The sequence below is a fragment of the Piliocolobus tephrosceles genome, chromosome 3 (genome assembly GCF_002776525.5).
Source record: "Piliocolobus tephrosceles isolate RC106 chromosome 3, ASM277652v3, whole genome shotgun sequence".
Taxonomy (NCBI): Eukaryota; Metazoa; Chordata; class Mammalia; order Primates; family Cercopithecidae; genus Piliocolobus; species Piliocolobus tephrosceles.
Window position 1 is genome coordinate 111,481,536 of NC_045436.1, and position 17,152 is coordinate 111,498,687.

Here is a 17,152-nt window from a genome sequence, read left to right on the forward strand (position 1 = left end):
GGTAAAGAGAACATGGGAGATAGGAAGACAGAAGAGAAACCTGAAAACAAGTATCAAAAACAAATTATAGGCTGGATGCGGCAGCTCACGCCCAAAATCCCAACACTTTGGGAAGCCAAGGCAAACGGATCACTTGAGGCCAGGAGTTCAAGACCAGACTGGCCAACATGACAAAACCCCATCTCTACCAAAAATACAAAAATTAGCTGGGCATGGTGGCACGCGCCTGTAGTCCCAGGTACACAGGAGACTGAGGCAAGAGAATCACTTGAACCCAGGAGGCAGAGGTTGTGGTGAGCCAAGATCGCACCACTGCACTCCAGACTGAGCGACAGAGTGAGACTCTGTCTCAAAAAAAAAAAAAAAAGAAAGAAAAAAGAAAAAAACTATAACAATGATTCCTAAATCATGTCAAATAGTTCTCATAAAGTACCAGAAATGATTAAGTATCTCTTCATCCAGAGAAGGAAAGAGCGAGCAAAGCCACCATGAATGTTCAAACTGGGAAGGAAAAAATTGTAAAGCTGGGTCAAATGCTTTACTATCATTATATCCTTGAATTAAACCTCTTCTTATCTCCTGCCTAGAGGGTGAGGCCTGGCAGCCCAGAGTTCTGGGAGCTAAATCAAGGAAGAGAAATGGTGGTGGAGGGTAAGGGGAGCTTCTCAGCATTCAATATCAATATATTCACTTAATCTCCCTATTTTCAGTTTCAACTCCAGTTGATCTCCCCCAGTCTAGAGACCCTATGTTTTAATCTCTCCAGTCATCTGCTGGCAAGGAAAGGGCAGTTACCCAGCATGATAAAGTAAGGATCTTCCTCAATAGTTTTTAATCAACCCTCCCTTTTTCAGATTCCTCCTGTCCCATCCCCATGCCCACCATTAACATACAGTTCCAAAGGTATCCAGAGCCCCATTCTAAGCCTTTTAAAGATACTAAGGTTTAGACTGTGTTTGGTTTTTGCCGTTGCTGATTTAAGAGTGAGAATTTTCTAATAAGTTACCACTGTGGTGTTCAAACCACTATCTTTACCTAGAATTCTCAGAACACGTGCTATTTTCAAGTGTCCATGAAATGCCTGAAAAAATATTAAACCTACACTATATGCCAGAATGAAAGTCTCGAGAAATTAAAAGAAAATAGAAACTACAAAGGATGCATTCTTCAACCATAAAACAAAAATATTAAGAAACTTAAGCCAAAAAAGGTTGCAAAGTATAAAACACTCTCACAAGTAAGAAGAAATAAAAAGTACCATTGCAGACTACTTAGAAAATAATAACAAGAAAACTAAAAATCAAAACATGGTGATGCAGTCAAAATTATAATTAGAGGCAAATTCACACACTTAAACTCTTTCATCATTAAAAAAAAAAAAACTCACAAATCTCATATATAACTTAAATAATTACAAAGCCAATAACAAATCTCAGAAAAACAGGATAAGTAAAAAAAGCAGCAATAAACTATAAATGAAAAAACTACCAATAATTAAATTTTAAAAACTGTTCTTAAAACGACTTAGCCGGGCAAGGTGGCGGGCGCCTGTACTTGGGAGGCTGAGGCAGGAGAATGGTATGAACCTGGGAGGCAGAGCTTGCAGTGAGCCGAGATCACGCCACTGCACTCCAGCCTGGGTGACAGAGCAAGACTCTGTCTCAAATAAAAAAAAAGAAAAGCACTTAATTATATCTCTATAAGTCTATTCACAGTTAAATACATACATACATATATATCTAATTATATAGTTTAATATATATTAAACATATATATTTCATTATTTTTCATACGTATATGAAAAGATCCCTATCCTTAGGCTATGCATGCTAAAATGTTTACAGGTGAAGCACTACAATGCTTCAACTTAATTTCAAGTGTTTTAAAAAATTCACAAAAGTATACCTACTAGTTTCTGTAAGTAATCTAGTTTTACTAGTTTTGGTAAGCAAATGTGACAAAATTGGTGAATCTAGGTGATCAGTACTATATGGGTGTTCTTTGTGCTGTTCTTTCAACTTTTCTACTCACTTGAAAATTTTTGAAATAAAAAAGTGGGAGAAAACATATGCAGATACTAAGGGCATCTACAAATAAGCTTCTAAGTATAAAGTTATGCTAGTAAATTTGGATGGTTTTCTTAGGTATATAACTACCAAAATTCACTTAAGAAATTAAAAGAAAAACCAGACTATTAGCCATGGAAGATGAAAAAGGTTATTAATTTATTCTACAAATACTGAGTACCGATATATACCATAAATTTTTCTTGAGGTAGAGTCAAATGACTAGACCATGAGTAAAAATGATAGGCCATGTTCTTACCTTCATGAAGCTAACACTCTAGTAGGAAGGAGAGAACATGACAAATATGACAAATAAACATACACACATATAACATGCCAGTAGCAATAAGCACTACGAAAAAAATAAATGGAATCAAAGGAATGAAAGGCATGAGGATTGCCCTGTGAGAAGGAGTTTCAAGGTGGGGGCTTCTCTAAAGTGTGATATTTGACCAGAGCCCTGAATGAAGGGAGGAGGCAAGATTCAGAACTATCTAGGGAAAGATGGGTCCAAGCATAAGAAACAGCAATTATCAAAGAATTACAACCTTCCTCCAAATATAAGTTCTTGGACAAGCTGCTTTTATTAATTTTTCCAAATTTGAAAGACAAAGATAATTCCCATGTAACATAAACTGCTCTTGAGCACAGAAGAAGATGGGAAGCTTTTAAGTTCATAATCCTGACATCAAATCCAGATAAAAATAGCACAAAACACACACACCACTGATTAACAGTACCAATAACTATAGATGCAAAAATCTAACAATCATCAAACTAAATTCAAAGGCATTTAAAAGATTCTTGTATATTTTCCAAGGTTTATGATTTCCAGTTGAGTCAAACCAGTGGTGGTCTACAATCAACATGGAAGACAGAAAGAATAGGGAAGAAAATCTCACTGCATTACATATAATGAGTATAGTATCATGAAACTTTTTTTTTTTTTTTTGAGACAGAGTCTTGCCCTGTCTCCCACGCTAGAGTGCAGTGATGCGATCTCGGCACACTGCAACCTCCGCCTCCCAGGTTCAAGCGATTCTCCTGTCTCAGCCTCCCAAGTAGCTGGGACTACAAGTGCATACCACCACGTCTGGCTAATTTTTGTATTTTTTGGTAGAGGTGGGATTTCACCATGTTGGCCAGGCTGGTCTTGAACTCCTAGCCTCAAGTAATCCACCTGCCTCGGCCTCCCGAAGTGCTGGGATTACAGGTGTGAACCACCACACCCGGCCCTCCTGAAACTTTTTTCTCACATACACACATAAGTTTGATTGGGTCATGATATAAAAATTATTTTTTACTATGATAGTGGCAAGAAATATTTGAAAAACAATAATATACAATAGGGTTTATCATTGGAATATAAGAATAGTTGGATATAAGGTAGTATGTCATGTCAATAGATTATAGAAAATAATTATCTCAACAGATTGTTTCAAAAACTATTCAGTAAATTGCAACGTATATCCACAATTAAAAGGACAAACTAGGGTCGAGCAAGGTGGCTCACACCTGTAATCCCAGCACCTTAGGAGGCTGAGATGGGCAGATCACCTGAGGTTAGGAGTTTAAGTCCAGCCTGGCCAACATGGTAAAACCCTGTTGGGTCTCTACTGAAGAGAGACATGGTGAAACCCTGTTTAGTCTCTACTAAAACTACAAAAATTAGTCAGGTGTGGTGGTGCACATCTATAATCCCAGCTACTCAGGAGGCTGAGGCAGGAGAATCACTTGAACCTGGGATGCAGAGGTTGCAGTGAGCCGAGATCACGCCATTGCACTCCAGCCTGGGCGACAGAGCGAGACACCATCTCAAAAATAAATAAATAATAGATAAATAACAAAAATACCAGCTCCTCTCTTAAATATCAAACCTCTTTTTAAAACTATTCATTCACATAATAAAGAATATTTATATTAAACAAACAGCAAACATCATACTTACTGAGGAAAATCAAAGTTTATGAACTATCTATATGCAGATGACTTCCTAATTTGATCCCTATCCCAGTCCTTTTCTCTGAATCAGACTTGAATATCCAACAGCCTACTACACAGTTCCCTTTGGACATCTAAAAGGCATCTCAAACTGAACGTGTCCAAATCGGGGCTTCTGATAATAACCCTTCCGCCTATTCATTTACTCTGCTTTGTAATCTTTCCTATCAATTAGAGGCAACTTCATTACTCCAGTTTTGTCAGCAAAAAATCTTGCAACCATTCTTCGCTCTCTTCACTTTCTATCACTTTCTATCCATTCAATCAGTAAATTCCATAAACTATATCTTTAAAATATATCCTGAATCCAATCAGTGTCATCACTTTCACTGTTAATAACCAGGTCCAAGCTACCCTCATCTCTAGCCAAGTTTATTGCGAAAGACCCTTAACTGGACTCTGCTTCCATCCATGCTCCCTTCAGTCTCCTGTCAATACAGCAGTGAGACTGAGCCTTTTAGAAGTCAGATCATGTTAGTCTGCTCAATCCCTCCAAAGGGTCTGCATCTCACTCTAACTAAAAGACAGTATCCTTACTATGACCTAATCACCTACAACCCCTGCTCTCTGCTCTAGCCACACTAGCTATGCTAGTCCTCAACCATGCCAGATATACTGTCACGGCCTTGCATTTGCTGTTCCTTCTGCAGGTAATGCCCTTCCTTCAGTCACTTTCTTTGGATCATGATTCAAAAGTCATGTTTTTAGAGAAGTTCACATGAAATATCCTATCTAAAATTTCAGTATCCTAACTCTATTACTTACATATACTTCCTTCTTCCAACTTGTTTTTCCCTCCTTAGCACTTTCATCTGAAATACTTTTTTTGTTTTTTGTTTTGTTTTCTTTTTTTACTTATTTTCTACCATTTATCTTCTATCACCAGATGTCTACTTTTATACCATCTACACATCTATCCCATGAAGGCAAGGACTGTTGTCTACTTTGTTGATGTATAGAACCCTATTATCCAGAGTAGTGCCCGGCATATAGTAGGTACCCGATAACTATTTGCTCAACGAATGAGTCATGAATTCCTGATGGAAAACACAACCACTCGCCCAAGAAAAATGTACACATGCACGTACACATAGTACTCTGCATAAAATTTCAGGAAGTTCACAGAATCTTGAAGTCTATTGTTAGCCTCATAAAGGTTTCCTGATGTGAAAAAAACTCCACACGAAAGGCTTTTCTATTCAAATAAAAGCAAGTTAAGATTGCTATTATGTAAAGATACTCAGGAATGTACTGTCAGTAAAATATGTAATTCTATGTCCTCCTATATCAAAGTAGTTTCCTTTGTGTATTTAATAATTTTCTCAGAACTTTTTGAGCATATATTTCTTCAAAGATATTTTAGCCTTTTCTAATACCCAGAAGAAATACCTCTTGTTCCTGTAAAAGCTCAATCCCCTTTTTTCCTCAGAGCCTTTGTACTTGCTGCCTCCTGTCTCAAGAATACTTTTCTCTCAGATATCTTCATAACTTGTTTTCTTATTTCATTCAGTCTCTATTCAAATGTTACCTCCAATTTAGAGGCAGGCCTTCCCTGACCGACCTATCTAAAATAGCTACACATACACACACTCCACCATCACTGTCTCCTTACCTAAGGACATATATATTTATTTGTATATTACCTATATTCTCAACTAGAAAGTAATCTGAGGGCAAGAACATCTGGACAACAATATATCCCCACAGTTCCGAACCGTTTTTGCCACTCAGCAGGCATTCAGAATGTGTGTACATGTGTACTTTGTGACAGAAAATAGTAAGAAAATATAGATAGAAAATAGTAAGGAGGTGCCAGCCCATGTAGAACCATTGAAAAGTTTTTTAATTTTTACTAGATTTGGTGTGGTATGTTGAATTACTAAGTCAAGGAATCAATGGGGCTGGGTGCAGTGGCTCATGCCTGTAATCCTAACTCTTTGGGAGGCCATGGTGGGCAGATCACTGGAAGTCAGGAGCTCAAGACTAGCATGGCCAACCTGGAGGAAACCCATCTCTACTAAAAATACAAAAAATTAGCTGGGTGTGGTGTCAGGCGCCTGTAGTCCCTATCTACTCAGGAGGCTGAGACACAAGAATCAGTTGAACCCAGGAGGTGAAGGTTGCAGTGAGTCAAGTTCGTGCCACTTGCACTCCAGTATGGGGGACAGAGTAAGACACTGTCTCAAAAAAAAAGGATGAATGGCAGGCAGAAGGGTACTATAGAGGGAATAAAAGCAAAATAACCCTTCTTCCTTTAGAAGAAGAAGAGAATTTGTTCTGGACATAAAAGTATGTGCTAATTAGCAGAAGCCAGACTTCCTGTGTTTGTATTTCAACTTTTGCCACTCAAGAATCAAACCTCATGTGATCCCACACGCAGGTTCCTATAGTCTCTCTGCTCAGCAGTTTTCCCTTTTTTGGGAAAGAGCTTACTAGAGCTACAGCTGTATGAAGCAACAGATCTCAAGACAATGTGTGATGTTTCATTTCCTTACTTTTTTACCTGAAATGTTATGAATATGGATTAATTTCTCTTTAGATTTTCTTTTGAAAAATGCTATGAACTCAAGGAGTCTCTGATGTTCTAAGATAAAATATCAAAATTCCATATTTTATGACTTGTCAAAAAATACTATAGTAAAAAGTCATTTTTAAAAGTTTCATTTTTATATACATGTACACTTGAAAGGAATTACTTTGAAATGAAAAAAAGCACAAGTTGATTGAAAATATAGCAATCCTTAACTAAACATACTTTTGAAGAACAAACATTTTTCATAAAATGTGGCAAATTCTACCAAGTTGCTACATGGATAGCAAAGCACTTATAAAGAAACCAACATTATTTTTAAAAAGATAAAAAACTAAGTCACTTTCATAGTGCACTGCACTTCTTTAAAGGTCCAGTGTGCATTACCAACGCTAGTTTGTTTTTATTTCCAACTTTTATCTAATTTGACTAATCCCCAAAGATCTTTTAGTTAGAATTGATTTTAAAATCTAAAACCTATGAAAACTACATTGTTTCTATATTTATGAAACTCTACCCAACTGGATTCAGCCAAAAAAGTCTGCTAACTGCTACTAGAAAACACACATATATAAAACATGGATCTGATTTTATAGGTTCTTGAATATATATAATATATTTTATAGGTTCTTGAATATATATATTTTATAGGTTCGTGAATATATATAATAAGTCATGAGAGTTATGTAGTTTATTATGGTACTAAATGTTATGAAAGGCTAAAAAAAGCAAATAATAGTCATGCCCTATTTTGTTGATAAATACTTGTTACCACAAGTACTAATATACCATATTTTATAACTCAAGTAATTTTTTCCTAGTGGAAAGTTCCATTCTTTGATTACCACTCTCAGCAAATGAAAGAAACCTCAACAACAATGCTATCGCATTTCTTTGTTTTTGAAATATGTGAGGTAATCATTAACAAAAGTGAAAGGAAAGAACATTTTAGTTTTTGACAAAGTTATTATATATGCCTCTATAAAATGGGATAGTCAACATTTATAGAAAAATAGAAAGAACTTTTATCTTATAAGGAAGGACAAGTGAAGAAAACCAGGCAACAATGTAAGTGGCCTTCAATTACACTTAGAAGTGCTCTGGAGAAGCAGGCTGAAGGCCAAGTATTTCAAATCATGTAAGAAATCTATCAATGAAAAAAAAACAAAGCAAGTTCTGAGAGCCTCACAGCTAATACAAAATGGATTTGTGGTATGTTATAAAATACTAACAGTCGCCCTTTGAAAATTACTTCAAAGTCTCCATTCTGACAGGTTAATGCTACAATATTTGGACATGTTTTAACTTTCTTAATATCAAACTATACACTTGGCTAAACATTTTTATAAAAAATAGAGGACAAGACAGTTAATTCTGTCATTTTGTGAAACTCCAACATTAATTCCAGCAATATTATTCCACTTTTAAAAGTTTAGTGTCTCATTGGTTAAATTTTATAGACTAAAACTTTCCCACTGATTCATTATATAATTTGAAATGTTGTTTTAATCATTTCTAATTGACCTTAAATTAGAAAATTTTGTTTATTCATACATATATATATTCATCCAACAATTATTTATTGAGTACCTGCTATATGTCAGGCAATCTTCTAGGAGTTGGGGATATAACAATAAATAAATAAATAAAATTATTGCCTTCAATTTTCTTATTCTTTTAGGATTCCTGGTTCTTCCTCAGCTATGGTAAAACCTTAATTTTTCCCCAAATCTCTCCCCTCTTCTTTTAATCAGGTTGAGCCAGGTACATGATCACATGATCATCCACCTAGCTGCTACAAAACACAGACCTTGAGCTAAGCCATATGACTAAGCTCTGGACCACGGGATGGGGCAAAAGTGATGAGGGCAATAGCTCACATGCTTGTAAGAAACTGCTTATTCTCTACCTCCTCTTGCCTCTTTCATACAGGCTACAATTCAGACATGGTAGTCAGCAAGCTTCAATCACATAGAAAAGAAAACCCTAGAAGACTGCAACAACAAAAAAGAGGTGAGGTGGAAACCTTGATCCCTGGATAGCCCTGTGGAGCAAAGAAGCCCTGAGCTGAAAACCAATTTAAACTTGGGAGAAAATTAACTTTCTATTAAAGTTAAATCACTGTTATTTGGTTTCTTTAAAACAGTTGAATCAATAATTTGTGCTCCATTCATCATTATGCGTGTTATTTTGAAATACGAATGACCCTTTTCTAGCTGGTATATATTTTCAAACTCCTCCTAGAACCCACCCTTGACCTACTTGTTCCACTGCTACTCTAAACAATCATTGCTACTTTTCTGTAACTTCTATATCATATATATGTATATGTATTATATACACACACACACACGCATTTTTTTTTTTTTGCGATGAAGTCTCACTCTGTCACCCAGGCTGGAGTGCAGTGGCGCATCTCGGCTCACTGCAACCTCCGCTTCCCGGGTTCAAGCAATTCTCCTGCCATAGCCTCCTGGCTAGCTGGGACTACAGGCATGCACCACCATGCCTGGCTAATTTTTGTATTTTTAATAGAGAAGGGGTTTCACCATGTTGGCCAGGCTGGTTTCAAACTCCTGACCTCAGATGATCTGCCCGCCTTGGCTTCCCAAAGTGCTGGGATCACAGGTGTGAACCACTGCACCCAGCCCTATATATACATTTCTGTTATTATACTTACCACATTTTCCTGTACTTTATTTACGTATCTATCTCCCCTACGAGAAGTATTTTTCTTGAGAAAAAAAGGTCATAATCTTTTTGTATCACCAGAATTGTGTCTGCATCAGAGTCAGTATTTTTACATATTTGTTAAATAGAACTTACACATTAAGTTTATTGTTTTCTGTTTTTTCTATGGTTAGATTCTAAATGAGCTAACAGTAATTTTACCTGATCAGAGAATAAAGCTTAAGAAAAGTCAAAAAATAAGCGTAATTTTTTAAATACATAGGATACATTAAAAATCCCTACTATATCATAGGTCAGAAAAACCAGTCCCCTTTTCTACTGGGTAGAAAAGGCTTTCTTTTCAGTAGTTAGCAAATGCCAGGCAATCTCAGTGTTTGTGAACACTTCAAGTTTACAAGCACTCAACTTTCAGTGATCATGGCTCTTGTCAATTTTATTTACCAGGCACTTGTAAACAGAGCAGGTGATGGTAGGGGTGAGTCAGAAAGAGTCCATGGTAAAAAGAGTCAATAGGAGACTGCATACACAAAAAAGAGAGTTGTGGAGAATAAGAGAAGGGCTAGGAATGTGAAAGAAATAAGAATGGTGGACAGATGAGGAGATTCAGAATCTTAAGGAGTAAAAGAGAATAACACTGTAACCAAAGAAAACGATGGTAATGTTCACACTGAAATTTTTAAGCTGTTAAAAGTACACATGCGCTCACACTCACACCTATAATGTATCAACTTGCAAACTGACAAAATGTTTAAGTGTGATAATACCCAATGCTGGTGAGGACATAAAGACACAAGTACTTTAACACACTGTTGGATAATGATAAATTAGTATAAACATTTTAGAAAGTAATTTGGGAATTCATATAATAAAATTTTCAACATATACTCTATTTCTATAAATTTACCTTATGGATATACTTGGAGAATTTTGGCAATATTTCTTTGTGAAATTTTCATTAAGTATTATTTACAATAGCAAAAATCGGGACACAAACTAACGGCCTATCAATAAGAAACTGATTATGGTATATGATAAAATATAACTCTATGCAGGCATTAAAAAGAATGTGGCAGATCTCTTTGCATCTTTGATGACATTCATACTATATCTTTGAAGACATCCATGCTACACTTTTATCCACAGAAAAGAAAGCTACAGAATAGTATATGTGGCATAACATAAATAAATGAATTTTATGAGGGTGCCTATGTTTATGCCTTAATATTTCTGGAAGAACAAAAATAAAACTGTAAATAGAAATTTCACAAGAAAACAATTACAGGGAAAGGGGCTCTGGTGTTTCTTTACATGCATTTGTAAATTACTTTAACTTAACCATGTACATATATTAATTAAAAGCTTTTTAAGTTCCGCAAGAAAACTATTTCAGGGAAAGGGGTTCTAGTGTTTCTTTATATGCTTTTGTGAATCATTTGAATTTAAATATGTATGTATATTAATTTGAAATTTTTTAAATGTCAAACGTTATCTGGATAGCAGAATTATGACTATATTATTTTCTATATAGCAAACTCAGATAAATCCTTTTAAAATTATTTAATTACTATCTGAAATTAAATTGCTATTTAGAATATAAACAGTGGCCAGGTACATATGTCTCAACTTCATCTTTTGAGAATCTGCCTTAGTTTCATTTCTGTTTCATGGAAAGAGCCATTGGGGGAAAAAGGTTGAAGAAATGTACTTTTTCTCCTCTGTAGCTCTTTATTTTCAGTTTTATACTCTAAGACTTTTCCCTTTTATCTGATCCTTTGGCAATTTGCTTTTATCCCAACCAATTATGCTTCATGCTATGACAGAAAATAAACGGTGTCTATGTGATAGCAATATAACTGATTAAAAAATAACATATTCCAATAACTTGTTCTGTCTTCATGATGTTCAACTTATCATCTTAATGACATTTTCACTGATATGAGCATTTGATAGCATAAAGACATAACCAATTTCATGACTATGTCAGTTACAGGTACAAATGGTAGGAAATACTAAGAACAAAACTAAGGCCAGGCACAGTGGCTTGTGCCTGTAATACCATAACTTTGCAAGGCTGAGGTGGACAGATCATTTGAGCCCAGGAGTTCGAGACCAGCCTAGGCAACATGGCAAAACCCCATCTCTACAAAAAATACAAAAATTAGCTGGGCATAGTGGCACACACCTGTAGTCCCAGCTACTGGGTGAAGGAGCTGAGATCAGAGGATCACTTGAACCCGGCAGGGAGCTGAGATCATGCCACTACACTCCAGCCCGGGTGATAGAGTAAGACTCTGTCTAAAAAACAAGAAAAGAGAAGCGAAAAAAACTAATTTACCTGCAATTACTGCTGACAAGTGTTAGATATTGGCTGACTATAAGAGCATTAGTATACACAGTTTTGATATACAAAAGCATTAGTGGCTGAGTTCTAACATCTAAGATACTAATCCTCAAGTTAAATAATTAAGAAAGATCATTCAACTGATTATATTTAGCACATTGATATAGAAGGAAAACTATAAACTACTTAAGATCAATTCCGTATTACATCAATACTAGAAATGGATCTTGAAGTGCAGAATCATAACACAGGACATCAAGATGATTTAACTACAGTGAGAATCTCTCCTGTACAGGTAAGTAGACACACAAAACTAATCCATTTCACTCTCCCAAAAAACATTTTTCTAGATCAGAAGTCAGCAAATCTTTTCTATAAAGAGCCAGATAGTGAATGATTTAGGCTTTGCGGGCCATATGCAGTCTCTGCAGCATGTGCTTTATTTTTTATAACCTTTAAAACTGTAAAGACCACTGTCAGCTCACAGGCTATACAAAAACAGGCCACAGCCACAACCAGATTTGGCCCCTGGTTGTCATTTATTGACCTCTCTTCTAGATATCTTCCTTTTATCCAAGTAAGGACACTTATTAGGCATGTGATACCGTCAGTGCCCTTTTATCTGCTGCACTCATTCTATATCAATTTATCATATCATATTGGCTACAAACACACACACACACACACACACACAAATACCACATCTTCAATATTTTCAACTGCATAAGAAGAATAATTTCACTCAAGGAAACCTCATTAAATTGCTGTAAAATAGTTTCTAAATTTTTAACTATCAGATAATTCTAACAATAAAATTTATGGAACAATTATTTTGCATAATACAATGGTACAGTTTTTTACTACTTTGTAAAAGTAAAACTTGACATACTGCACATTTTTAATTAATGTTACTGAGGCATACTTTGCATATACTATTTACCATTTTTTGATGTAAAATTCAATGTTTCTTAGTAAGTTGACGGAGTTGTGCAACTATCACCATAAATCAGTTTGAAAACAGTATCACCCCAATACAACCATGCACACTTAGCATTAATACCTGTTTCCTCCCACCCCTCCTATGCAACTACTAATCTTTTTGTCTTTATACTTTGATTTTTCTGAATATTTTATATAAATGGTATCATACAGCAAGTAGTTTCTGTGTCTGGCTTCTTTGCCTAAGCATAATATTCTTGAGGTTTATCCATGTTGTAACATGTATCCACAGTTTATTCTTTTATGTTGCTACATAGTATTCCATTGGATATGCTCCACATTCTTAATGTGTACAATTCACTAAGCCTTGTCTTATGTATACACACATGCAACAATCACCAGTCAGAATAACATAACAATCACTCCCAAAATTTACTGTGTGCCTTTGTAATTCTTCCTTCCTGCCCCTCTTCATCCACCTCTGTCCCCAAGGCAACCACTGGTCTGCTTTCCATCACCATACATTAGTTTGCATTTGCCAGAATTTTATATAAAAAGAATCATACAGGATGTGCTCCCTTTTTTCTAACTTCTTTCACTCAGCACAATTATTTTGAAATCCATCAATATTGTAGAATGTATAAGTTAATTTCTTTTTATTACTGAAGAGTATTTTTTTTTTTATATTCAACTGCAGTGAACATTTGGAAATTTTCCAGTTTGGGGCTATCACAAATAAATCTGATATGAACCCTTGCTTACAAGTCTTTGTATGGACACATGTTTTCATTTCTCCTGAGTAAATTATCTAAAAGTAGAATGGCAGGATCATATAGTAGGTGGATGTTCAATTTTAAGAAACTGCCAAATTGTTTGCCAAAGAGGTTGCATCATTTAACATACCCACAAATGCTGTAAGAGTGTTCAAGTCCCACCGCATCCTTACAACAGTTGGTATGGCCAGTCTTTTTTTAACTTTATTCATTCCAAATAGATGTGTGTTATCCCATCGTGGTTTTCATTTACATTTCCTAACAATTAAAGATGCTGAGCATCTTTCCAAGTGTTTGTCATCTATGTATCTCCATAGTAAGGTGTGTTCAAATCTTTTCTGATTTTTAAAATTGGGCATTTTATTATTGAGTTTTTGACAGTTCTTTATACATTCGGAATTTATCAGATACATGATTTTCAAATATTTTTCCCAGTCTGTAATTGGTCTTTTCATTCCCTAACAGTGTCTTTTAAAGAGCAGAAGTTTTTAATTTTTACAGAGTGATTTATCAATTTCTTCTTTTATGGATCATGCTTTTCGTGTCTTATCTAAGAAATCATTCCCTAACCCAACTTTCTCTTCTCAAAGTTTTATCACTTTAGGCTTTACATTTAGGTCTTTGATTCATTTTTACTTAATTATTATATATGTCTTGAAGTATTGGGCAGATTTCATTTTATGACATACAGATATCCAACTGTTTCAGTACTGTTTGTTGAAAGAATTATCCTTTCTCCAGAAAAAATGCCATTGTACCTTGTGAAAATCAGTTGTTCATATGTTTTGTCTTTCTTTTTGGACTCTCTATTCTATTCCATTAACTGTTTTCTTTTGATGTGAATACCACATTGTCTTAATTACTGTAGCTCTATAAATTTTGAAATCAGGTAGACTTCCAACTTTGTTCTTTTTCAAAAAAGTTGTCTTAACTATTCTAGACACTTTGCATTTTTCTATGAATTTTAGAATCAGCTAGTCAGTTTCTACAAAAATGTTGACTGGTACTTTGACTGAGAATGCTATGAATCTATAGATTACCTTGGAGAAAATTGACATTTTTAACAATATTGAGTCTACTGATGCATAAACAAGGCATATAGTCACCATTTATTTAATTTTTTTATTTTTCTTAACTGTGTTTTAAAGCTTTTGGTGTATGGATCTTCAACATCTTTGTCAGATTTACCCCTAAGTATTTCATATATTTGCTATTACTACAAATGGCATTTGTTGCTTTTTCATTTCAGTTTCTAATTGTTCTTTGCTGTTATACAGAAACAATTTATTTTTGTACATTGAGCTTCTACCTTCAACCTTAGTTAACTCACTTCGTTCCTCTAGTAGTTAGAACACGTAATCTGTGAATAATGACAGTTTCACTTCTTCCTTTCTAATCTAGTTGACTTTTTATCTCTGTTTCTTGCCTGATTGAGCTGCCTAGAAGCCCCAGGTCAATGTTGAAAAGAGGCAGCAGTGAGAGGGATGTCCTTGTCTTGTTCCTGATCTTAGGAGAAATGCAATATTTAGTGTTTCACCACTAAATATGATGTCAGCTTTGGCTTTTCTTAAACATTCTTTTACAGGTTAAGGACATGGACTTCTATCCCTAGTTTGCTGAGACTTTTAAAACAAAAATAGATGTTGGATTCTGTCAAATACTTTCTCTGCATCCACTGAGATGCTCATATGGCTTTTGTTTTTTACTTTCTTAATATGGTGAACTGTAATGATTAATTATTGAATGTTAAACTAACCTTGCATTCCTAGAACAAACCCTACTTGACCTTTTTATATATTGCTGGATTCTATTTGCTAAAATTTAGTTTACAATTATTACATCTATGTTCACGAATGATACTGCATTGTCGTTTTCTTTGTCTGGTTTTCGTATCAAATAATGCTGATTGTTTTAAGTAGGAGGGTAAATTAGGTCCCTGTTACTCCCCCTTAGCCAGAAGTACTCTGCTAAATGGTAATTATGTTATTATCTCATCTATTCTTTACTAGTTTAGAAGGTACATATTATTACCATCATTTTATATACAGGAGAAATGGGAAATGGGGAAAAAGTGAGGCTCAGAGAGCAAGGGGGTACAGCTCTTTCTAGCTGGAACAAAGGTTTGAATCAAGACAGTAGGAATCTAAAACCCACTCTCAACCTTCTACTATACTGCAACACTTAAACAGTGTTCAAAAAACATCTCTTTAAACACACAATTTTTTCATTAAGAAATTATATCTCGGCCGGGCGCAGTGGCTCAAGCCTGTAATCCCAGCACTTTGGGAGGCCGAGACGGGTGGATCACGAGGTCAGGAGATCGGGACCATCCTGGTCTACACGGTGAAACCCCGTCTCTACTAAAAATACAAAAAACTAGCCGGGCGAGGTGGCGGGTGCCTGTAGTCCCAGCTACTCGGGAGGCTGAGGCAGGAGAATGGCGTGAACCCGGGAGGCGGAGCTTGCAGTGAGCCGAGATCGCGCCACTGCACTCCAGCCTGGGCAACAGAGCGAGACTCCGTCTCAAAAAAAAAAAAAAAAAAAAGAAATTATATCTCCAATAAATGATGAATTGATGGGTGCTGACGAGTTGATGGGTGCAGCACACCAACATGGCACAGGTATACATATGTAACAAACCTGCACATTATGCACATGTACCCTAGAACTTAAAGTATAATAAAAAAAAAAAAAAAAAAGAAATTATATCTCCAAAAGATCCAAGTAGTCTGATCTACTACTTAGTGATCTACTACTTAGTGATTAAGACCTATGTCTTAATCACTATGGTATTTGTTGAAAAAAAAATGAACGTGATATCATGGTTTCTTATATTCTGAGTCAGGATCTACATAAACTATTAACTACTGAATATACTGAAAACCTTACTTAAGACAGATTTAATCCAGCCTTATAAGGATATTCCACAGTCCCAAAAGGCCAACCAAAATAATAACAATAGATGTTACCATTTTAAAATTTTATGTAATCTTCAAAACCACATAATAAAATAAGTACTATTATACATATTTTATAGATGAGGAAATTTGAGACACAACAACATTAAGAAACTTGCTTAAAGTCTGCCATCTCTGAAGTAGCTGAACAGGTATTCAAACTCAAGTCTCTACAACTTCAGAATAGATTCTTAAAATTTGTATTTTATGTTTCATTTGTTTGGTTTTCCAATTACAATGTTGTCAACCCTAAGAAACAAGAAGTGCTACCAAAGGCATTTTGGGGAACAAGGAAATTCCAACATTAGACTGGAGCAGAGCTCAGTGCCAAAGAAACTGGAACTGAGCTTTGATGGTAATGATGGCAAGCTGGGGTTTCCCAATCTCCAACTAGATTAAACCTGCTTTGCTCCATTTCTTTTTTTTTTTTTTTTTTTGAGATGGAGTCTCCCTCTGTCGCCCAGGCTAGAGTGCAGTGGCACGATCTCGGCTCACTGCAAGCTCCGCCTCCCGGGTTCACGTCATTGTCCTGCCTCAGCCTCCTGAGTAGCTGGGACTACAGGCACCTGCCACCATGCCTGGCTTATTTTTTGTATTTTTTAGTAGAGACAGGGTTTCACCATGTTAGCCAGGATGGTCTCGATCTCCTGACCTCGTGATCCGCCTGCCGCGGCCTCCCAAAGTGCTGGGATTACAGGCGTGAGCCATTGCGCCCAGCCACTTTGCTCCATTTCTAAAGCAAGTTTTTTTATCTTGATTAGGGGGACATACAAAATCTAAACCCTATTCTCAATAAGCTTAAAATATAATACATAAATACAAAAGTGTATACATAAAACAGATAAATAAGGCAA

General features: G+C 35.7%; 1 protein-coding gene across 1 annotated transcript in view; it reads right to left on the bottom strand.

Moving 5' to 3' along the window:
* Positions 1 to 17,152, bottom strand: part of MRPL1 (mitochondrial ribosomal protein L1) — a 102,827-nt gene that overhangs the window by 33,274 nt on the left and 52,401 nt on the right. The gene's annotated exons all lie outside the window — the stretch shown is intronic.